The sequence below is a fragment of the Corythoichthys intestinalis genome, chromosome 3 (genome assembly GCF_030265065.1).
Source record: "Corythoichthys intestinalis isolate RoL2023-P3 chromosome 3, ASM3026506v1, whole genome shotgun sequence".
NCBI lineage: Eukaryota > Metazoa > Chordata > Actinopteri > Syngnathiformes > Syngnathidae > Corythoichthys > Corythoichthys intestinalis.
In genome coordinates, this window is record NC_080397.1 from 40,365,950 (window position 1) to 40,391,504 (window position 25,555).

General features: G+C 38.7%; 1 protein-coding gene across 2 annotated transcripts in view; it reads right to left on the reverse strand.

Annotated features, from left to right (window-relative positions):
- The window catches only part of unc5db (unc-5 netrin receptor Db), a 330,197-nt gene that overhangs the window by 133,619 nt on the left and 171,023 nt on the right, over positions 1–25,555 (reverse strand). The window lies entirely within an intron of this gene.

Consider the following 25,555-nt stretch of genomic DNA (forward strand, 5'->3'; position numbering starts at 1 on the left):
CAGATGTCATTATGTGTTAACCAGAAATTATGTCACTAACTCCATTTATGTCCAGCTCAGATCGTTTACATCCATTCAAAAGTGAGATCATTTGCCAGATGACACTAAATGACATATGTCATGAACAATTAATTAATTGTCAATAATTAATTAATGCACACAACAGTCTCATGTCAAAACTATGACTGTCTTGTGACAGTCTTATGGCACCACTGTCAAATAAAGTGTTACCAAATTCCATATCTAGCAATTAATGAAACAACTAAAACAGTAACTGAAGACATAATTAGCACAGAAGATGAATTTGGATTTGTTATTCACATCTGTAGCGCTGCATTGCATGCTAGGTGGCATGTTGGACGACAACAGTGTTGACAACAGGTGGCAGCAGAGGTTGAATGTCACCCCCAAGAGAACAGTGATGGCAAAATTGAATCGTCTTGAAGCAATGAAGCTTTGCAACAAATTTAAACTTAAAGTGGCCAGCACTGGAGACTTCTAAAGTGACTTTAGAAGTCTCCAGTGCTTTCTCTCAAACCATTTTCATGGTGGTTCATTATGGTCTTATGATGCCACTGTCAAATAAAGTACTACCGGTTGATATCTTTTGGTGTAAATATCTAATAATACAGTGCGGACAGCTGCGGTTTATAGTCCAGAGCGGCTTATCTATGAACAAATGCTGTTTTCAAGTAAAATTTGGTGGGTGGCGGCTTATAGTCAGGTGCACCTCATAGTGTGAAAAATAGGGTATTTTGTATAACTTTTGACAATGTAGCCCTTCATATCAAGAAACTATTAAAATTATTAATGTTACATGCATTCTAATGTACAAAATAATCAAATTTATTTATTTTGAAATCTAGCTCTGGCTGTGACGTGTTAGTCACAGCCTCAGTAAAGGAGACACAAGCATAATTCCTAATTTTTCGAGCAGCAGCCGAGAGCTGGCAACTGACAGTGTGTGTGTTTGGGGGGGTGTAGAGAGACTATAGAGAAAATAATTAATGACTCCTCATGATGTTGTAAAAAGCCCAAACCTCTATTTGGAGATAATAAAGACTGAAAGGAAACACTGACGGCTTGTAGGAGAGGGAGACAGTAAGCATTGAAACACATCAACAACAAAAAAAACGCCTTAAGTTAAAACGAAGAATTTTGACAGGTGGCTTTCCTGACAGATGAAGCTGAGTGCTTCTATTGTGTCATCTGTCATCCATATTTGTTTATTGTCAGAGCAGTGTTGACAATGCTCATTAGAGGAAATACTTGATGTGTTTATTCATAACTTCACAAAAATGTCTTACTTTTGGTAAATCTAACCAGAAACATCGAAGATCTATACGATCTTTTTATCCATGTATCTGTCAATCTGTCCATTCAGATGTAAAGTTTTCAACGTTGCCGAACATCCAAACTTTTGACTGCGAGGTAGTGCTTCCCCCACCACGGAAGTAAAGTATATAGTTTAAGAATTTATATTTTGTGTTTGTGAACAATGCTTTTTTTCTTTCTTTTTTAAAAAATTTATTTATTTCTTTATTTTTAGCTAAAAAAAAAAAAAAACATCATATCATTTAACGGGTGATAAAACTGACAGTTTGGTGACAGAACTGTGGAATAATAAATAAATGAATACGAGAATAAATCCCAGTGTGATTTATAATCACCTTTCACTGTTGGGCATATGTGCTACTCAATGTGTAGATGACTGTATAGGTGCTCATTATTGCACCCTTTGTGACACCTTCTCTTTTCTCTGGAGGAGGTGAGCAACGGTTCACGTGACTGTATTGAAATGTTTCTGTTTTGCGTGTTCAGTTCGTAAAAATGTATGTTTTATGCATTTCTTTGTTTTTTTATCATAAAATGTACAAGCACTCCGTGTGGAACCGAAATCCTAGGGTAGTTCCCGCACAGACGCCTCTTAAGTTTCGGAAACTATTGACAAAGAGGGCTGCCTGGTAGTAGCTTGCAATGGTGACAAATGGCAGTGTGAAAAGAACCCCGAGCTAGAAGACCCTCCTTATTTAACTATGATCTCCTGTTTGAGAACTTTTTGGCTTCCCTGTTTATTTTAGCAAAGGACTAAAGCAAGGGGATTAATCCAAAGTTGTGTGTCCACTTTCCTGTATGGACATAGCAAATTGGCGAAAACCGAAAACTGTAGGCCTATATTGGAAACACTTGGTCAATACCTGAAAAATACAAATGTATACAATTATATTTTTTTTTCATTGAAAAAAAATATACATATACTGTATATACATATATACAGTGGGGAGAACAAGTATTTGATACACTGCCAATGGGAAAACCCATTGACAGTGTATCAAGTACTTGTTCTCCCCACTGTATTCTGTATATATACACATATACATACATATACATATATACACACACACACACACACACACACATATTATATATATATATATATATATATATATATATATGGCGGAAAACACAGACAAGACTGAAAAAGCAGTTTCTGCTCTTGCCCTCCCCTTTAAAAGAAGCTGCTGTATTTTAAGCCAAAACAACTCTTGTGTTTGATAGAACAATATGTCTATATGCTGCCATAGCAGATTCATGGCACATTAAGCCCCCAAACTATTTTTAATTTGTCCGTTTTACCCTGAAAACCCCCGTTTACAGACGTTGCGCAACCGCTTTTGTTTCAACCGAGCCATAAAACGAAGGTAATTAATTATGCTTATCATTCGAAATGCCTGGGGTTTTTAGCTTAGAATCATTAATTGACGTCTCATATTGGTTAAAAAAAAAAAAAAAAAAAACGACTTTAAAAAACTGGCGTATTTTAAACTTTTAAACAAATTATGTCACAATGAAAAACATCTGTAAAAAGTCACGGATATCTACCTCATAATTATCGCTTAATTGTATTTTTTTTTTGTTACTGTCGCATTTTCTCCGATATTTTAGATAATACATAATCGATCCAAAAAAAGAAAAATTGGAAAAAAAAAAAAAACGTTTAAAACGGTAAATATATGAAAACTAAAATCTCGACCACTCCTTAATGTCTGCGATTTCTGTATCCTCTTTTACCCTTGTTATATATTACCATGTTTCACTCATAAAATCCCCCCAAAATCCAGCTGTGGCCATTCACAGCTGTGTCTTGACACTCAGTGATACATGCTACATGGGGTGTTTGGATCAAAACAAGGTAAGTAGGCGATAATATCTCATTAAAATCATGGCGTCTGTAATTCTGCTGTCGCGTGCCCTCACCTCCAGATAGGGTTTTGCTGTTTAAAAAACTTTATTTACATTTTTTTTAAATGCCCTCCTGTTCAAAAATTTTCTTCCCCCAGAAAATTGAGATTTTAAGCTTTCCAATGATGTATCACACATGCATATCGGACGATTTTGAAATTTGGCCAAATTGGTGGTCTCAGAGCGAAACTTCAAGTTACCTGAGTGTTTTCCGCCATATAGTATACATATTATTTCCTGATTGATGCCGTTTGACTTGGAAATTGGTTCTACCATCAGAAAGCTTGAGAAATTTAGTTTGAAATGTGATGATTCTGAAACCCCACGGTAGGGTGGATTCCAGGCAGCAGTGAGAGATTTGTGTCCTATAGCAGAGGTGCTGGCGTCGTCATAGCATTCTGTTCAGTGGACTTCACACTATTCGGTGGTAAATGTTCGGTCTTCAAAACCCTAAAGTAATGCATTTTTAGCCATTTTGGGCCAATAGTTTTCGGTCGCATTTCAAATATATTGTATATGTACAGTACGTGTATACTTGTATGCTGCAGGAAAAGTGTCTCAAATATTAAGCTACTTAAAAAGGTGCCATTGGCAATGAATGTTGTATCTACATGAAAGAAAATCAGATTGATACTGTTACTGCAACCAGATCTGTCCTTTCTGCAGAAAATGTAGATACGTTAATCTTTCTAGCCTGCATTTTTTAGCTTGAATAATAGCATTTGTCATGGGGGATGCTTTGTCAAATCTGTAAAACAAAGAATTGGTATGATTCCTGGAAATCACATACTTGGTGTAACTTCATAATTCAATTTAGGACAAAACACAATACAATAGACTACAGCTAAACTAAAAAGCAATGACTTTCTTATACTTACTGTACGTCGTTACGGAGGGAAAATTTAATAATAGCAATTTGATAGAATTGAGGGAGCTTCAGCAGTGGAGATTGGAGACCATTTATGAAGGTTAGTGAACGAGCAATAAAAATTATTGATATGAGTCAAGAGGAAGATAAATCTAACCACTCTGTTAACAAAAGCTATTCTAGGAGCAGTGAAACAAGCCATTAAAAGGAAATCAGAGTCAAAGGAAAGAATAAAGTAAGCATTCACTACAACACGTCATTATACATCATCCGATCATTCTCCGAATCATACGTATATCATTGGACACTTTAACCCTTTAAAACCCTTAAACATTTGAACTGTGAAGCAGATGTGAGAAGAGAACAAGTGGCCAAAATGCAACCCTTATTTACACTTTAACAAAAAAAAAAAGCCTATTAATTAAATAAAATGTCAGGGGAGAATTAAAAGATAAAAAGAGAGAATGTTGGAGGCATTGCAACCATTCATTTGAAGGACAACAGGAACATTGCAAACACAAAATTTGACACCATGAGCTATTAGTAGCTGGAACGTGATAGAAGTGAAACAAAACATTGACTTTACTTTCAGGTTTGCCTTGAAGAAAGTGCCTTCATGAACCGTCAGAGGAAAAATGGACACTTTAAACTCAGAAAATCACCATCGATGAATTAAACGTGATAACAACAAGCATGTATACATTTTGGGGTTTTACAATATGGACATCTAATTAATTTCAATAATTTGTTGTGGTAGTTTTAAATAAGATAATATTGAAGTGAATTCCCGAAGTTTGTGATGCCCCCTGGAAGTCTCGGTGCCCTTAGGCTTTGCTTACATTGCTTGATGTGCAAGCTGGCGCCGCTAATTATGGATGACAAAGTATAAGACAAACAGTAGTAGATCTCATGATGATTTATAAAGCGAGTAACACTGAGACAACAATTTCATTCATCAAATGAAGTCGGTGACTATTATTCTAGTGATTTTTACTGATGAATAAAAGAACATGTTCTTTTTAAGCTTTGCAATCGTGTCATTTCATTTTTAGTTATTGCACAATCATACTTTGGCAAGCAACAAGGAATGTCAAGATGGCAATTTACCGAACAGACTAAAAGCACTTAGAAATTTAAGGTAATCTTTGCAATATTTCTGCTTTAAGTGCTGGCATTAACGCATTTAATTTTTTTTTTCTCAGCTAGGTGTTACTTAGAGGGGTAGTTGAGCTACAGTACATTCATGCAGTGCCTTTCTCAAGGTAATTGAAGCCTTTTCATGATGTTGCAATGCTCTCAAAGGGGATCATTATATGAATAACATGGACTGCAATAGCAGAGTTGGGGATAATGGTGTTCCTAGACTTTAATGGTGAACTAAATTAATTGATGTTAATTAATGTTTAAAACATTACAATGTCATTATAGAAGGTTAAAGGTGACAAAGGTTGCAAATATATATATATATATATTTTTGTTTAAATAATATCCGTCTCAAGCTAAGGTGAAGTTTGTACTTCCCCTTTGCTAGTGTAAAGTACACTAGTTTACACTCCACAACAAAGATACGGTTTGAAAACACATAAGACCATTTACATTATGTGTGACTTGAAACTGAAAAAACTAGCAACAAACGGTGTTGGTTGTCTGTGTAACATATTTGGTTAATATCAGCAACTAAACCTTCAAATCTCCTTAGCTGAAAACGTGGTCATTGACATTGGGGCTCCCTCAGCTTGTGCCTCTTCTTTGGTCCAGATTCTCTGCATTCTGCATGTTCACTTACGGAAACCTATTACAACTTTATTTCCTCTGTATGTAGTAGAGTTTGCATTAGGAATGTACAGTGCTGCTCGAAAGTTTGTGAACCCCACAGCGATGGTCAGATTTTTTGTAAAAAAAACTAAAATAACCTTATTAAATGTTAAGTTATACCCAAATCCACAATACTGACATTCCAAATAATGGACTGAAACAAAAGAAATAGTTATATTGTCATTCTTTATTTAACAAAAGTGGTTGATTTAAGAAAAACTCAGATATCATGTGTGCAAAAGTATGTGAACCCCTTCAGTTAATAGGATATTGCGCCTCCTTTTGCAGAGATTACCTCAACCAAACGGTTTCTGTAGTGACTAATCAGCCTCTCACATCTACTTTGGGGTTCCTTGCAGAACGCAGTCAGTTGAGAGAGGTTTGATGGGCGTCTGGCATGAACTGCTCGCTTCAGGTCCCGCCACAGCATTTCAATGGGATTTAGGTCAGGACTTTGACTGGGCCAGTCCAGAACACGAATCTTCTTCTTTTTCAGCCATTCCTTGGTTGTATTGCTGGAATGCTTTGGATCATTATCATGTTGCATGATCCACCTTCTGCCAAGCTTTAACTTCAAAACAGATGGTGTCAGGTTATGTTCTAGGATTTGACAATATTCCTCAGAATTCATGATTCCCTGGACTATGTGGAGTTGTCCAGGTCCTGAGGATGAAAAGCAAGCCCAGATCTTGACATTCCCACCTCCATGCTTCACTGTTGGGAGAAGGTTGTTTTGGTGGTATGCAGTGTTGACTTTTCGCCAGACATGGCGGTTTTGGTTGTGACCAAACAGTTCAATTTTGCACCTACATCAGTTGATGAAAACTCTTTTTAATTTAGTCTCGACAACACAACTGTTAAAAAAACAAAAAAAAAACTACTGAATTGATTGATTAGGAAATCAGGTTGAAATAATAGAAAATTCCAAAATGTTGAGGGGGTTCACAAACTTTTGAGCAGCACTGTAAATGGTATTCTGGTGGAAGTGAGATCAATTCTATTGTTTCGTGAAAGTGAAAGCCACAATCTGATATTCTTTTAAACAACATATATATATATATATATATATATATATATATATATATATATATATATATATATATATAGGGTTCTGTTTAAAGTGCAGAGAGCATTATGAAAACCAAGGAACACACCAGGCAGGTCCGAGATACTGTTGTGGAGAAGTTTAAAGCCGGATTTGGATACAAAAAGATTTCCCAAGCTTTAAACATCTCAAGGAGCACTGTGCAAGCCATCATATTGAAATGGAAGGAGCATCAGACCACTGCAAATCTACCAAGACCCGGCCGTCCTTCCAAACTTTCTTCTCAAACAAGGAGAAAACTGATCAGAGATGCAGCCAAGAGGCCCATGATCACTCTGGATGAACTGCAGAGATCTACAGCTGAGGTGGAAGAGTCTGTCCATAGGACAACAATCAGTCGTACACTGCACAAATCTGGCCTTTATGGAAGAGTGGCAAGAAGAAAGCCATTTCTCAAAAATATCCATAAAAAGTCTCGTTTAAAGTTTGCCACAAGCCACCTGGGAGACACACCAAACATGTGGAAGAAGGTGCTCTGGTCAGATGAAACCAAAATTTAACTTTTTGGCCACAATGCAAAACGATATGTTTGGCGTAAAAGCAACACAGCTCATCACCCTGAACACACCATCCCCACTGTCAAACATGGTGGTGGCAGCATCATGGTTTGGGCCTGCTTTTCTTCAGCAGGGACAGGGAAGATGGTTAAAATTGATGGGAAGATGGATGCAGCCAAATACAGGAACATTCTGGAAGAAAACCTGTTGGTATCTGCACAAGACCTGAGACTGGGGCGGAGATTTATCTTCCAACAGGACAATGATCCAAAACATAAAGCCAAATCTACAATGGAATGGTTCAAAAATAAACGTATCCAGGTGTTAGAATGGCCAAGTCAAAGTCCAGACCTGAATCCAATCGAGAATCTGTGGAAAGAGCTGAAGACTGCTGTTCACAAACACTCTCCATCCAACCTCACTGAGCTGGAGCTGTTTTGCAAGGAAGAATGGGCAAGAATGTCAGTCTCTCGATGTGCAAAACTGATAGAAACATACCCCAAGCGACTTGCAGCTGTAATTGGAGCGAAAGGTGGCGCTACAAAGTATTAACGCAAGGGGGCCGAATAATATTGCACGCCGCACTTTTCAGTTTTTTATTTGTTAAAAAAGTTTAAATTATCCAATAAATTTTGTTCCACTTCACGATTGTGTCCCACTTGTTGTTGATTCTTGACAAAAAATTAAAATTTTATATCTTTATGTTTGAAGCCTGAAATGTGGCGAAAGGTTGCAAGGTTCAAGGGGGCCAAATACTTTTGCAAGGCACTGTATATATATATATATATATATATATATATATATATATAGCGGAAAACACAGAAAACACTGAAAAAGCAGTTTGTGCTCTTGCACTCCTCTTTAAAAGAAACTGCTGTATTTTAAGCCAAAAAAACTTTTGTCTTTGATAGAACAATATGTCTATATGCTGCCATAGCAGATTCATGGCGCATTAAGCCCCAGAACTATTTTTAATTAGCCCGTTCTACCCTGAAAATCCCCGTTTACAGATGTCCCGCAATCGTTTATTTCAACCCAGCCATAAAACGACGGTAATTATATTTATTATTCAAAATGTCTGTCATTTTTAGCTTCGAATCATTAATTAATGTCTAACATTTCGTTTAAAAAGGAAAAAAAAAAAACAACTTAAAAGAATTATTCACTCGCATATTTTTAACTTTTAAACAAATTACGTCACAATGAAAAAAATGTTGTCTTTAAAAAAAAAATCAGATATTTACCTCATAATTATCGCTTAATTGTATTTTTTTTCTGTCACATTTTTCTGATATGTTAGATGATTAGTAATTGATCCAAACAAGAAAAATTGAAAAAAAAAAAAAAAAAAAAAAAAAAAAGCATTTAAAAAGGTAAATATAAAATCTAAGGTAAAATCTCTACCAGTCCTTGATGTCTGTGATTTCTGCACCGCAACCCTTGTTATATTACCATGCTTCACCCATAAAATCCCCCAAAAATCCAGCTGTGGCCATTCACAGCAGTGTCTTGACACTCAGTGATACATGCTACATGGAGTTTTTGGATCGAAACAAGGTAAGAACGCGTTAATATCTCGTTAAAGTCATGGCGTCTGTGATTCTGCTCTCGCGTGCTCTCGCCTCCAGTTAGGGTTTAGCTGTTTAAATTTTTTTTGTTTTTTAAATGCCCTCCTGTTCAAAATGTTTCTTCCCCCAGAAAATTGAGATTTTAAGCATTCCAACGATGTACCACACATGCATATCTGACAATTTTGAAATTTGGCCATATTGGGGGTCTCAGAGCGGAACTTCAAGTCAGAAAATACACAGTTTCTCCCAGACAATTAACACAATTACAAATGTTTTCATTATTGGCAACCCTGGAATTTTTCCAGAAAATACAGTTTCTCCCAGACATTAACGCAATTACAAATGTTTTCAGTATGAATGTGTTTAATTTTTGGGATTTGCATTGAAAAACACAAAAAAGCTGAAGAGAAAGCCAAAATGTACACAATTTTACCCAGAATGCAAAAATGGGGGCTGGACAAAATTATTGGCACCCTCAACTCAATATTTGGTTACGCATCCTAGCAGAAAGCAATTGCTTCCGATAACCATCAACAACTTTTGCGCACCTCTCAGATGGAATATTGGACCACTCTTCTTCTGCGAACTGTTCCGGGTCTCTCAGATTTGAAGGGTGCCTTCTTGCAACAGAAATTTTGAGATCATTTCGTAGGTGTTCAATGGGATTCAGATCCGGACACATCGATGACCATCTCAGAATTCTGCAGCGCTTTGTCTCCAACCATTTCTTGGTGCTATTTAAGGTATGTTTTGGATCATTGTACTGTTGGATCACCCATGACCTCTGACGCAGACCCTAGTTTTCTGACACTACATCCTACATTGCGGCCCAAAAGGGTATTTATATATATATATAAATATATATATAAGGCGGCACGGTGGCTGAGTGGTTAGCACGTCCGCCTCACATTTCTGAGATCAAGGCTTCGGCCTTCCTGTGTGGAGTTTGCATGGTCTCCCCGTGCCTGCGTGAGTTTTCTCCGGGAACTCCGGTTTCCTCCCACATCCCAAAAACATACATGGTAGGCTGATTGAACACTCTAAATTGTCCGTAGGTATGAGTGTGTGCGTGAAAGGTTGTATGTCTCCTTGTGCCCTGTGATTGGCTGGAACCCAGTTCAGGGTGTACCCAGCCGACTGCTCATAGTTAGCTGGGATAGGCTCCAGCACCTCCGCGACCCTCGTGAGGAGTAAACGGCATGGAAAATGAATGAATGAATGAATAACTATATATATATATATATATATATATATATATATATATATATATATATATATATATATATATATATAAATACAGTATATAAATACAGTATATAAATATGGCAGGGTAGCAAGTCCACAGCAGACCTACTCAGGGCTGAGACTGAACAATACTGGAAGAGTATCTGGGGAAAAAAAGGCATCTCAGAACACTAACGCCCAATGGCTGGCAGACTTGTAGTCAGAACATCGCAACATCCCAGAACAAGACCTAGTAGTCATCACAGCAGCACACATCCAGACAAGACTGTCCAAAATTAAGAACTGGACAGCTCCAAGGCCCAACAAGATTCATGCCTACTGGCTTAAGAAGCTAAGTGCACTCCATGAACGCCTAGCAGCACAAATGAACCAGCTGCTCAAGTCAGGGACCTACCCAGAGTGGCTAACCCAAGGTCAGACAGTCCTCATCATGAAGGACGCCCAGAAGGGAACAATACCATCCAACTACCAGCCTATCACCTGCCTCAGCACCACATGGAAGCTCCTATCAGGCATCATAGCGGCTAGAATGAGCAGGCACACAGAGCAATACATGCACAGGGCACAGAAAGGTATTGGCAATAACACCAAGGGAGCCAAGCACCAACTACCTGTGGACGAGGCAGTCGCCAGAGACTGCAAGGCCAGGTACACCAACCTGCCTGGGTTGACTACAAGAAAGTCTATGACTCAATGCCACACACATGGATACTGAAATGCTTGAAGCTGTATAACATCAACAGGACACTAAGGACCTTCCTCCAGAACTCAATGGGGATGTGGAAGACAACTCTAGAAGCCAACTCAAAGCCAGTTGCACATGTGAGCATCACATTCGGTATCTACCAAGGAGATGCTCTGTAACCCCTGCTTTTCTGCATAGGCCAAAACCCCCTCAGCCAGATCATCACCAAGAGTGGTTTCGGGTACCAGTTCTGAAGTGGAACAACCATCAGTCACCTCTTCTTCATGGATGATATCAAGCTGTATGCCAAGAACGAGCGTGACATCGACTCCTTGATTCACCTCACGAGAATATACAGCAATAACATCGGGACGTCATTCGGACTAGATAAGTGTGGGCGAATGGTATCCAGAAGAAGGAAGGTGATCTTAACTGTAGGGGCTGAACTACCTGAAGGCAACATAACAGATGTGCAGGACAGCTACAAATACCTGGGGATCCCACAGACAAATGGGAACCATGAGGAAGCAACTAGGAGGTCTGCCATAACCAAATACTTACAGAGAGTGAGGCAGGTCCTCGAGAGTCAGCTGAATGGCAAGAATAAGATCCAGGCCATTAACAGCTATGCCCTACTAGTAATCAGATACCCTGCTGGCATGAGAGAGATGCAAGTTAGCGACAAGACAAGGAGGCTCCTTACAATGCACGGAGGGTTTCACCCTAAGTCCAGCATCCTGAGGCTCTACACAAAGCGGAAAGAGGGAGGCCGAGGACTAGCGAGCATCAGAGCCACTATCCAGGAGGAAACAACATCCCTCCAAGAGTACATCATGAAAAAAGAGGCCGGGGTCTATCACACCAGACAGGACCCCAGGTACAGGACCCTGAGACAGTCCAGCACATCACAGCAGTGTGTAAGATGCTAGCAGGCGAGGCATACATGGAACAACATAACCAGGTAGCAGGGATAGTGTACAGGAACATCTGTGCCGAGTACGGACTGGAGACCCCAGAGTCAAGGTGGGCAACATCTCCAAAGGTGGTCGAGAACAACCGAGCCAAGATCCTGTGGGACTTCCAGATCCAGACAGACAAACTGGTGATGGTCAACCAGCCTGACATAGTGGTGGTGGATAAACATCAGAAGACAGCAGTAGCGATAGATGTAGCAGTCCCGAGCAATAACAACATCAGGAAAAAAGAACACGAAAAGCTGGAGAAATATCAAGGGTTGAAGGAAGAGTTGGAGAAAATGTGGGGAGTGAAGGCAACAGTGGTGCCAGTAGTGATCGGGACACTAGGGGCAGTAGCCCCAAGCTGGGTGCATGGCTCCAACAGATACCAGGAACAACGTCCGACGTCTCAGAAGAACGCAATCCTAAGGACAGCTAAGATCCTACGCAGAACCCTCAAGCTCCCAGGCCTCTGGTAGAGGACCCGAGCTTGAAAGGAGAGACCATACCGCCCGGGTGGGCGAGACGACGATAAATATATAATGATATACGTTTTTATTGTATTTTATTTATTTACAAAGAAAAATAAATGTTATCTTCAAACTAGCTGAATTCATGACTATGTAATTCAGTCAGATGTTTAAATGCTTTTGCTCGTAAAATCTTATTTATTTATTATTAATATTTTTTAAGTTGTTAATGTTACATTAGCATCTTCTTCCATAAGAGCCTCATTATGCACCAGCTCACCAACAAGGCTCATTATGGTGGCAAGCATACTGACTCCTTCAGGGAATGAGATCCGGCATGCTGCAGAATAATACTCATGCTTAAAATCAAGCTGCATGTTATGTGAGTAAATATTATTTCTGAGAGAGATGATTTTTTTTCTTCCAAATTTACTTTAATGAGTCATTGACGATGCAGTGTGCATTTGCCTGATTACAGTACAGGCAGATTAATCACGAGTCTGAATGATTGTCTGTTACCGCATGATTTAACTGTATGCGCACTGTGATTGTCTGGTGTCCAGCTCAGGGTGTAGTCAGCTGGGGTAGCCTCCAGCGCCCGACAGTAATGAATAAGAAAATCAGTGTGAAGAATGGATGAATTCACGATAACAGCCATTTTTTTATTCATCTCTCTACACTACCTGTACCCAATCCTCAGCTCTGTAATTACAGGCCTGACAATTCCAAAGAATGTTTACTTGATAATATATCAAATTACACTTTCTAAACATAAAGAAAAAAATATTACATGGTGACTGCATTTCGAAAGCAAGGTGACATTGGAATATTTAAATAGGAGGTGTTAGAGGCAGATGTTGCTGATAAAAGACAACAGACTTAAAGAAAAACATTTTTTCTGAAACTGTGATCATTGTGTGTGTCGGTCCTACAGATAGTTATTCAATTATATTTAGTTATTCAGTCCTTTTTTTTTTTTTATCCAGAGTTCAAAATTGCCAAGGAGGCAACCTTGAGGTAACCAAGGCTGATTGTGTATGGGCCTCCACCACACACATTTTTTGAAGAATCACGGTTTGTAAGAAAGCCTCAAGGTTGTGTTCGGATGTCATACAACTACATACAAAAACATCTGCTGGATAACCTCAAAAGAGATTTTTAATGACAGTCTCCCACCCAAAAAAAAAAAATGTGTGTACAAATTCAATACAGCTAGAGTTATGTGAATATTATAAAAAAACATACTTCTCTATATGGTGAAAGCTCTTTTCTGAAATCATGAAATGAAATTGAATCAAATAAAACAATACCTTTACAGTCTACTCTTCATTTCTGGCAGCAAACATATGGTCGGGCCAAATAAACTGATCTCTTGAACTAAGCCACAATATCACCCCTTTCTCCAAGCAGTACACAGCAGAGGTATGAGGGAGTGTGTATGTGTGTGAGGTGTATTGTTGGGGCCACATTCGGTTAACAACCCCATTAACTGGCTCGCAAAGCAACCCTAGAGCAACGATAACATCAATTCTGGCTTTAGAGGCCATTACGTATCAGCCAGAGATATACAGTACATGCCCTGCCGGAAAAGTGAGTTGAAAAGTGGTGGCAGCAAAGTCACTAAAAGGGTGGTAAGGTGTCGCCACCCGTTTGTCAAATCCAACTGTCAAGCTCCAACTTTGACTGTACAAATACATTTTGTTCCTGTAAGTTCCTCAGTCTGAAAGACTAAGACTGTTTATACAGTATGACTTAGTTGGGTCTCCAATATACCCCCCCCCCACCCCACCCCACACACACACAGACACTATTTCTCTACTTTTTATTATAGAAATACTTTATGCAGGGCATACAGTGTATGCATATATAGATGCACAGATTTAGCTTCTTCAATAAAAACCAAAAAAGTTCATTATTTACAGTGGGGCAAATAAGCATTTAGTCAACCACCAATTGTGCAAGTTCTCCTACTTGAAAAGATTAGAGAGGCCTGTAATTGTCAACATGGATAAACCTTAACCAGGAGAGACAGAATATGGAGAAAAAAAACAACAGAAAATCACATTGTTTGATTTTTAAAGAATTTATTGCCAAATTAGAGTGGAAAATAAGTATTTGGTCACCTACAAACAAGCAAGATTTCTGGCTGTCAAAGAGGTCTAACTTCTAACGAGGTGTAACGAGGCTCCACTCGTTACCTGTATTAATGGCACCTGTTTTAACACATTATCGGCATAAAAGACACCTGTCCACAAGCTAAGTCAGTCACACTCCAAACTCCACTATGGCCAAGACCAAAGAGCTGTCGATGGACACCAAAGACAAAATTGTAGACCTGCACCAGGCTGGGAAGACTGAATCTGCAATAGGTAAAACGCTTGGTGTAAAGAATTCAACTGTGGGAGCAATTATTTAAAAATGGAAGACATACAAGACCACTGATAATCTCCCTCGAACTGGGGCTCCATGCAAGATCTCACCCCGTGGTGTCAAAATGATAACAAGAACGGTGAGCAAAAATCCCAGAACCACATAAAGGGACCTAGTGAATGACCTAAAGAGAGCTGGGACCACAGTAAGAAAGGCTACTATCAGTAACACAATGCGCCGCCAGGGACTCCTGCACTGCCAGACGTGTCCCACTGCTGAAGAAAGTACACGTCCAGGCCCGTCTGTGGTTCGGTAGCGGGCATTTAGATGATCCAGAAGAAGACTGGGAGAATATGTTATGGTCAGATGAAACCAAAATAGAACTTTTTGGTAGAAACACAGGTTCTCGTGTTTGGAAGAGAAAGAATACTGAATTTCATTTGAAGAACACCATACCCACTGTGAAGCATGGGGGTGGAAACATCATGCTTTGGGGCTGTTTTTCTGCAAAGGGACCAGGACGACTGATCTGTGTAAAGGAAAGAATGAATGGGGCCATGTATCGAGACATTTTGAGTGAAAATCTCCTTCCATCAGCAAGGGCATTGAAGATGAGACGTGGCTGGGTCTTTCAGCATGACAATGATCCCAAACACAGAGCCAGTGCAACAAAGGAGTGGCTTCGTAAGAAGCATTTCAAGGTCCTGGAGTGGCCTAGCCAATCTCCAGATCTCAACCTCATAGAAAATCTGTGGAGGGAGTTGAAAGTCCGTGTTGCACAATGACAGCCCCAAAACATCACTGCTCCAGAGGAGATCTGCATGGAGGAATGGGCCAAAATACCAGCAACAGTGTGTGAAAAGCTTGTGAAGAGTTACAGAAAACGTTTGGCCTTAGTTATTGCCAGCAAAGGGTACATAACAAAGTATTGAGATTAACTTTTGGTATTGACCAAATACTTATTTTCCACCATGATTTGCAAATAAATTATTTAAAAATCAAACATTGTGATTTTCTGCCACCCCCCCCCCCCCCCCCACACACACACACACACATTTTGTCTCTCATGGTTGAGGTTTACCCATGCTGACAATTACAGGCCTCTCTAATATTTTCAAGAGGGAGAACTTTTAGTGGTTCTAGTGGAAGCACTATTAGTGGTTGACTAAATACTTATTTGCCCCACTGTACATATGCATACTTGCAAACGCACAACAAGATATACAAGCACATTCCTCCAATGCCAGATGGCAGGACATAATGCGCATTATTCCGTCACGTCATCACTTGCCCCATGTGACAATATATATACATATTTTAAATATACACCGCATACCAACAGCTCCCTCACATATCTGGGATATGCTGAAGCTTATGAAGGCGGATGCTGTGTCTGCTTGCTGTTCACAGATGATAACATTCACAGTCTACAGATGCCGGAAAGAAAGGTCAGTTTTTTTTCCTCCGCCCTTTTTCTTCCCTTCTGCTCCACGGGCACTAGTGAACAATAATATTCCATGGAGAAAGATGTTTGTTTGCTCTAAGTGTTAAATAGCTACATTACTCAAAGGAAGGCTTAACTGCCTCAATTAAAGCCACATAAAGGCGAACGTTAGAGTCCTAATGGCATGGCAGAGTCTTCTCTTTTAGAACAAACAAGGATAAAGAGTTTTCCCCAGATAGAGCCATGTGGAAGCTGATTTCCTTACACTCCCAAGTTGGAGTTGGTCATAACAATTCAGGAGAGTGCCAAGAGAGGTGTCACAGATAAATGACAGCTGAGTGGGAGGAGGCCAGTGTACACCCAGCACATTGGGGATCAGCCAGCTTTAACACTTGGTGTTTTGCTGAACCTCTCTAAGTCTGAGAGACATGGATGATTTTACGGCAACTCTGCAAAAAAGCTTCATAAAATCACAATAGGATGGAATTTACATGGGGGGAAAATGTTCAATGTCATTGACAAGCTGGCGCCTAGCAGCTGACGTAAAGCTAGAGGCCGTGGTCCTATTACTGGTCACATTTGCAGACCAAACAACCAGTGAGAAACACGAGATCAGTCTTCACATCACCCACGTATAGGAAAATATTTAGGCTCCATTTTACACAGTAAAGATGAAATGTTGCACTCTTGTCATAACCAACTTTTGATGTCAGAATAGGCCTGAAGGATATTGGAAAGAACTATCATTGCGATTTTTGAGGGGTTTGCGATATTAAAACTCGGAGAATTTTCACCAGATAACTTGAATTGCTCTGTTTGGGATAGGCTTAAAAGAAAAAAATGAACATTGCGATTGATATTGCCAAGGCGCCACACTTACTTTTTGCATAGGGTTAGGGTTTACTTTTTGCATAGGTTGCACCTAACTTTTTTTTTAAGGTGCATCAGCAACAGTGTTGTTTTCGTCAACGATGACGTGCGCAAGGATCTACGTATTAACAACAATGGCGGCTGCAAGCGCGAGGATTAATGGTCGCATTTTAACTGTAATGACTGCAATACACTTTCCCCGTGGGAGACAAGTGTGGCGGCAGTGGCCACACACTTGGTGGAGAAAATACCTAGAGACTTCCAGAAGCTTCCAAGTAAGTAACACTCCCTGATAATTTTAAGTTAGTAATTCACATTTTATTTTAAGATAGAAGGCGTTGGAGACGAGTCCAGTGCGTATTGAGTCAAGCAGAGGAACGTTTCCTGTTGAGTATCCTATATGTGCTACATTGAGTTAGTGATGTGCGCTAATCAATGAGGAAAAATCCAAAAGTAATACTGTTATGGACAAAGATTTGTGATAAGAGTTCTGTTTTTATGTCAGTTATGTTGAAGAGAGGTGAAAAAAAAAAAAAAGTGTTTTAGCGACCTTTTCAATTTAGCATTAGCACATGAGCTGTGCTTGTAATTGGAATAACGGTGTTGAATATATTCGACTCCGATATATATATATATATATATATATATATATATATATATATATATATATATATATATATATATATATATGTTAGGGCTGTCAAATGATTAAAAATTTTAATCATGTTAATTACAGCTTAAAAATTAATTAATCGTAATTAATCGCAATTAATCGCAATTCAAACCATCTCTAAAATATGCCATATTTTTATGTAAATTATTGTTGGAATGGAAAGATAAGACACACGACGGATATATACATACAACATACTGTACATCAGTACTGTATTTGTTTATTGTAACAATAAATCCACAAATGGCATTATTAACATTCTTTCTGTTAAAGTGATCCACGGATAGAAAGACTTGTAGTTCTTAAACGATAAATGTTATAGTTACAAGTTATAGTAATTTTATATTAAAACCCCTTGTCATGTTTTCGTTTTAATAAAATTTGTAAAATTTTCAATCAAAAGTAGAGTTAATATAATAATAATAAGAATAAAAATAACAATAATAAAAATAGAGTGAAAAGTTTTACGTGTATTTTGCATAGCTAAATTGATATGGAATGCCAGTTTATTTAGCATTGTTGTTTAACTTTGTGTCAGAATAGGGCCTCATTACTATAGACTGAAGTGCTTTTCTTTTTGAGAACATTATTTTTTTTTGAGAGATAGGAATATTATTTTTGTTGTGCTTTCACTAAACGATACTTATGTTTGTTGTGAAGGAGAAGCTTATGCCAATAAACGGCGCTCCTGTGTCCATTGGCAGTGTATCAAATACTTGTTCTCCCCACTGTACCCAAAATAAAACAAGAGACACATAATTGCCACTAAAAGAAAGAAAACTTACCGAAATATGTGTGGAGCACAAATAGCAATTTGCATTGCATTGTGAATACAGCATAAACGTCTCACAACTACTAATTCTCCCACGTTTAGAAGACATAACATGAGTATGGAACGGCGCTGCCCCCAAGCGGCCGGTGGCATTCTCTTCACTCTTAATGTCCATAAACGGTCTCATTGTAATGTTAGAGGCAATATGCCAGCGGGTGCGTCAATTGCGTCAAATATTTTAACGTGATTAATTTAAAAAAATTAATTAACGCCCGTTAATGCGATAATTTTGACAGCCCTAATACACACATTATATATATATATATATATATATATATATATATATATATATATATATATATATATATATATATATATATATATATATATATATATATATATATATATATATATATTCATTTATTTATTTATTCAGGTAGCCCATTAATGGTCTGTGTATTGTATTGTTTTGCACTTTGAGAAACGACCCTGTTTTTTTCACATAGGGATAAGGGTTACACAGTGCAATTCAATTTGGGCTTGTTCTGAGTGGGCTAGGAGTTAGTCATTAGTTTTGTGTTGTTTTACATTTTTCAGGGCTTGGCCTATTTTAATTTCCAAATATGTTATGTATGTTTAACTTAAATTCCTTATAAATTGTAAGCTACATAGGACTTGTACCTCCATGCACAGCAGGAATATTATTTACTGCATTCATTGTGTAAATCTCACCAAAGTAAAGCTGGTGTTGTGGAAAATAAGTGCCTACTTGACTGTCAATGTCTATTTGAAATTGTTGAAAACCTTTATTTATTTATTTATTTATTTATTTATTTATTACTAAAACTGTGTATCCGTCAACCAATACTAGTCGATAAATTTTTTCAGTTTTCATCAAGTAAAACTAATACATTTTGAAATGACCAAAATATGACTAGGCTATTAAGTATTTTCAACCAAAAGACTAAAACTAAAATGGCTGTCAAAAACAACACTGATCAGCACAAAATGTAGGCGCACCCACATTTTTCATTGCATCACCTTTCATGCTATTTTTTTTAATCACGCTTTTTAACGTTCGTATAATTCATGTGAGTGACTCCACTCACACTTTGATGCTCACGCTGCCGAGAACAGCCTCTCTCTTACACACTATTTTTTGTCACATCTGTTTTTTTGGCGTGCCCGTTCAGACTGCCTTTGTCCATTGAGCCCGTTTAAGTATGCGTGCGCACTATGTCGCAATCCGAGATGCGCTGACGAAAATGACCCGCATGCACAGAAGTATCAAAATAAATAACTACACATGCTGGCTCAATGTCATTAAAAGGTGATCATTTTGATTTCCAAAAAATAGACAGATATAGCAGACATAAATAATCCCCGTTTAATCTTATATTCAAAGTTTATATTGATCGATAGCATGCACGCTCTGTCTGTGAATGACACACACATACGGACAGTTTGCCCTGACTCTCGGCCATGTAAGCAATATTTCAAGATTGCTCATATAGAGCAGGGAGAAAACCGAACTTTCTAAAGCTTATCATCAACCCAGTTTATATTTTATGACTGTTGTCAAGCCCGACCCTTCCCCTAAAGCCGTGTTCAAGGCAAGCTAAGCGCTAACATACAGCTGCACCATAGCGCCCTGTCTCTCTCGCTCTTTGATGACGTAATTGCTGCATGAATTCCGATTTGGGAGACTTGACAGTTCAGACCGCCGCGACATTCAGGAAAAATGTGGCCCAGATCGGATTTAAACCACAAACGAAAGTGACCCAGATTGGATTTGAAATGGTCCTCTTCTATGCGACTTGTCACGTTCAGACCTTAAAGCAGTGGTGTCCATACTATTCCACATAGGGCCGCAGTGGGTGCTGGATTTCATTCCTAAAAAACAAGACGACATCTTTTCACCAATCTGGTGTCTCACCAGTGTAATCAGTTGACAGAAGTCAGTTGCTGCTTGTTTTAGCACTAACTTCATTGGTTAAACTGTCTGTGGTCGACTGGTAGGAACAAAAACCAGGACCCACAGCAGCCCTTAAGGACAGGTTTGGACACCCATGCCGTAAAGTTAATGCCTCACTCGAGTCGGAAAAACACGAAAAAATCGGATTCGTGCATTAAGACCTGTGGTATGAACCCAACCTTAGACTGGGCTGCAAGTTTAAGGAGGATTAATACAGTTGTGCCTTCGATCGTAGAGCAGATCCAAGCTACAAACCTGTCAATCATCGTTAACGTTAAGTTTGGTCGCACTGCCTAACAGGACGGAGGGTGAGAGGCTGTGGCGTTGTGCGAGCATGAAGCAGAAAAACATCAGTATATTCATGTTGATTAAAAACCCGATCCTTTTCACCCGATTCGGATCCTCTGAAAAATGATGCGATCGGCCCGATTTCTGATCACGTAATCGGCTCGAGGACATCCTTAATTTATATAATGCCATTTAAACCAGGCTTTCGTATATAAAAGGGATCCAGGATCTGCACACTTGCTGCTTTTATGAAGTAAAACAAAAGTTTACATGTTTAAAAAAAACAAAAATCAATTGCACGTCCTGCGATGTGACTATTGCACGTGGCACACTGCGATGGCGATGTTCAAACTATATATTGTGCAGGCCGTTGTCTGTCATTTTGACTGACGGTGTCATAGAAATCCGGTCATAATCTATTTTTACCCATCACTTACGTTTTTAAAATGATAATAATGACATATTCAATAGTATTTAGTTTTCATTCATTTTTAATTAATATTCTGTCCGAACAAGCTTAACAAGAGGCAAACAGACAGCGGAGTGCACCAATCAGCGACGGGCAGACGTGCCGTGAGCAAAGCGACGAGGGCAGGACGAGGGACTTGCGCGCGGAAGTAAACATACGAGGAGAACGGAGTTTATTCAACATGGCAGGCGCGAGACAGACTGTTGTCAATGACTCGTGTCGATGTGTTTTAGCTCATTTAAAACTGAATTTACCGCGGATTGGAACATATTCTCAGCTCTCCCGTTCACCATCCGTCTTGTTGTAGAGACGACTTTCGGCGTGCAAGAGTGACGTTGCTCGTGAAGAACACGTCACGCAAATAAACAAATCTGATTTGTCGATTGATTTTGTACTTACTCGAGAGGCTGTGTCCCAGACTTTTCTCTCAGTGTTTGAAAAATAAAGAACAGTCTGGCCGTGCCAGGCAAACACTCAGTTGCCTTGACATTTTTCCGAGTAAGGCCAACGACGTCATGCATCAAGAGAGACAATAGTTAATTGATATGCTCACTCGCCACCCCGTGGTCTGGGGTGTGAATTGCAACCTGTCAAAATGACAGATGGACTTCAGTTTTTTCCGTCACCGTTTTAAAAAACCGGTCAACGACGGAAAATATTTGGTTAATGCGACCCCTGCTGTACATAGTAAATTGTTCAACCTTATTCTGTTTAGCAAACTACCTCAGCCGTGCATTCATAGCATCAATTTACCAAGTATAAACCTTTCAAATGAAAGTACAAACAAACCAACAAACACATTTTCCAGCAATGTTCACCTCATTTTGTGATTATGTGTATTTTGCCATCCCAGAACTTGCTTCATACTGTAGTGTATGAATACATTAAACTAAATCAAACAAATTTACTCGATAAAGAGATACTTATAAAAGTGATTGCAGTTGAAATTACATTAATACCACTGGGTTTTGTTAGTCTTCCAAAGAGAAGGCAACTTTATATCCTCATTTAAAGGAACATCTCCTTGTTCATAAATCTTCACTTATTGATTTATTTGCCATAATGTTGCTTGAGATGATGACAGTTCGGTGAAAACATGTAAATCACTAAGATTACAATAATAATCATTAAAAAGACTAGTATTTTTTTTATTGGACAGTGCATCTCTAACATAATTTATTAAATATATCGACATGGATTGCATGTAATTTAATTTTCCTTTCATCTCACATATTTTACATTGCAACAGCTTTTAATTGAATGAAGACACATTAAAATGGATGAATGAAGCATATTTCAGTTTCAAATAGACATTCAAATTATTCTTTAGACTCCACCAGGGCATTATTATATTAATATTACGGTCTTGCTGGGCATCAAGCTCTGAGACTAAATGAAAGTTTAATGATTATTATTTCTATTCTCTGCATATCTCTGATAGGTTATCTCCCAATTTGCGGTCAGCTACAATGTCAACTAAACCGTATTCACTCTGCATAAAGGTAAAATCAAATTAATTTTAATATGGCGGAAAACACTGAAAACACTGAATTTTTCCAAATTTCAAAATTGTCCGATATTCATGTGTGATACATCATTGGAAAGCTTAAAATCTCAATGTTCTGAGGAAAGAAAAAATTTGAACAGGAGGGCATTTAAAAAAAAAAAGTTTTTTTAACAGCAAAACCCTATCTGGAGGCTAGAGCACACGAGAGCAGAATTACAGACGCCATGACTTTAATGAGATATTATCGCGTACTTATCTTGTTTTGATCCAAAAACTCCATGTAGCATGTATCACTGAGTGTCAAGACACAGCTGTGAATTGCGCAGCTAGATTTTTGGGGGATTTTATGGGTGAAACAGGGTAATATAACAAGGGTCGCGATGCAGAAATCGCAGACATCAAGGACTGGTCCAGATTTTCTTTTTTGATATATTTACCCTTTTAAACATTTTTTTTCAATGTTTCTTTGTTTGGTTCGATTATTTATCCTCTAACATATCAGAGAAAATGAGACAGTAACGAAAAAAATACAATCAAGCGATTATGCGTTATGGGGTAGATATCTGTGACTTTTTTACAGACACCATTTTTTTGACTGTGACATAATTTGTTTACAAGTTTAAAATATGAGAGAATAATTTTTTAAAGTCGTTTTTTTATTTTTTAAACAAAATATACATCAATTAATGATTCTAAGCTAAAAAATGATAGACATTTTGAATAATAAATGAAACTAGGCCTGCAAGCAGGGCCCTCGCAATCTAGCGCAACTCGGACGTCACGCAACTCGGACAGTGTGCAGGTCAGGGTGGTGGCAGATCATCCTCTCTAATCATCTCATTAGAACCTAACATGCTCGAAAGTCGCCTCTTTACATTCACACACCTAAGAGATAAAAACCCCTATTGGAGAGAGTACTACAAAAAAGGAGCGAATGCCAATGGGTTTTCCCATTAGCAGTGTATAAAATACTTGTTCTCTCCACTGTACGTTGTAGAAGTTATGACTGTTCAAAACTTGTGGTGAGACGAAATGGCTTCAGTCATTTTCACTTCTCCTGTTGGACTCTTCTGCTTCAACCAAACCTCAGTATTTTTCATTAGGCAACTGAACACATGTCTTATGGCTCCCATGATAAAGGTTTCAGGTGAATGTTTTTTTTTCCTTTGAGGAGGAGCCTGTTTCGTAAAAAAAGGCATTTTCTGTTCCCACTAGGGGGCGCTAGGCCTAATGGGTAATATTTCAATGCACTCGTGTTAAGGGTGGGAACCCGCACATACATGTCAGATATGAAAAAGATTGAACGTTGTGTCAAGGAGCTATTAGTCATTTACTGAATTTGTCATTTTGCCGAAAAAATGGCCGACTTTGGCACCACGCCCAGGTCTCACCCATGAATGAAAACGCACCATTTTGAAAATTTTAGATCTCCTATGTCTCCTGAATAGTCTCGCCAATTTTGAAGATGATCCAACCAACTCCTTCTTTGACAAGGTCTCAAATGTGCACCCTGTTAATTGATAAAAATTTCACATTCGATCCAAAATACCCGATTTCCTGTTGGGTTTGGAATATGGGTTAAGAGAATTTTTCGAGCAGTTTTGCACAAGGTATCGACTCCCCAAATTTCATTGCTCTACGTTAAAAAACCTAATAGGAAACGCCTTTTTGAAAAATTCAAGGGGGCGCCACTGAGCCATTTTGTTACATTTTTTTTGTAACGTTGCAAGATTATCGAAATCCACGCAAAGCCGCATGTATGTGCAAAATTTGGTGAGTTTTCGTGCATGTTCAGGCCTCGAAATGTCAACTATACTACAAATGGATAAAAATTTCACATACGATCCAAAATACCCGATTTTCTGTTGGATTTGGAAAATGGGTGCAAGAGACTTTTTGGAACAGTTTTGCATAAGGTATGGACTCCCCAAATTTCATTGCTCTACGTTGAAAAAACCCAATAGGAAAGGCCTTTTTTAAAACTCCTTTCTGTCGCCACTAGTTGGCACTGTAGAGTTGATGCAAATGACTCCTACAAGACCCTTCAAGGTATGACTCTCAACAAGCACGGGAAGTTTGGCACAGATATGTTATATATCTGCCGAGTTATGACTGTTCAAAGTTTTTTGCGAGACAAATTGTTGACGGTCATTTTCACGTTCCTGTTTGGACCTCTCCGCTTCAACGAAACCTCAATATTTTTCATCAGGCACCTGAACACAGGTCTTAAGGCTCCCCTGATGCAGGTTTGAAGTCAACAGATTTTTTTCCCTTGGAGGAGGAACCTGTCTCGTTAAAAAAGGCCTTTCCTGTTCTCACTAGGGGGCGCTAGGCCTAATGGGTAATATTTCAATGCAATCCTGTTAAGGGTGGGATACCGCACATACATGCCAGATATAAAAACGATTGAACGTTGTGTCAAGGAACTACTAGTCATTTACTGAATTTGTCATTTTGCCGAAAAAATGGCCGACTTTGGCACCACGCCCAGGTCAGACCCATGAATGAAAACGCACCATTTAAAAAACTTAAGATCTCATATGTCTCCTGAACAGTCTCACCAATTTTTAATATTGATCCAACTAACTCCCTCGGCGAAAAGGTCTCAAATGTGCACCCTGTAAATCGATAAAAATTTCATATTCGATCCAAACTAACCGATTTCCTGTTGGGTTTGGAATATGGGTGCCAATGCTTTTTTGGAGTGGTTTTGGACAAGGTATAGACTCCCC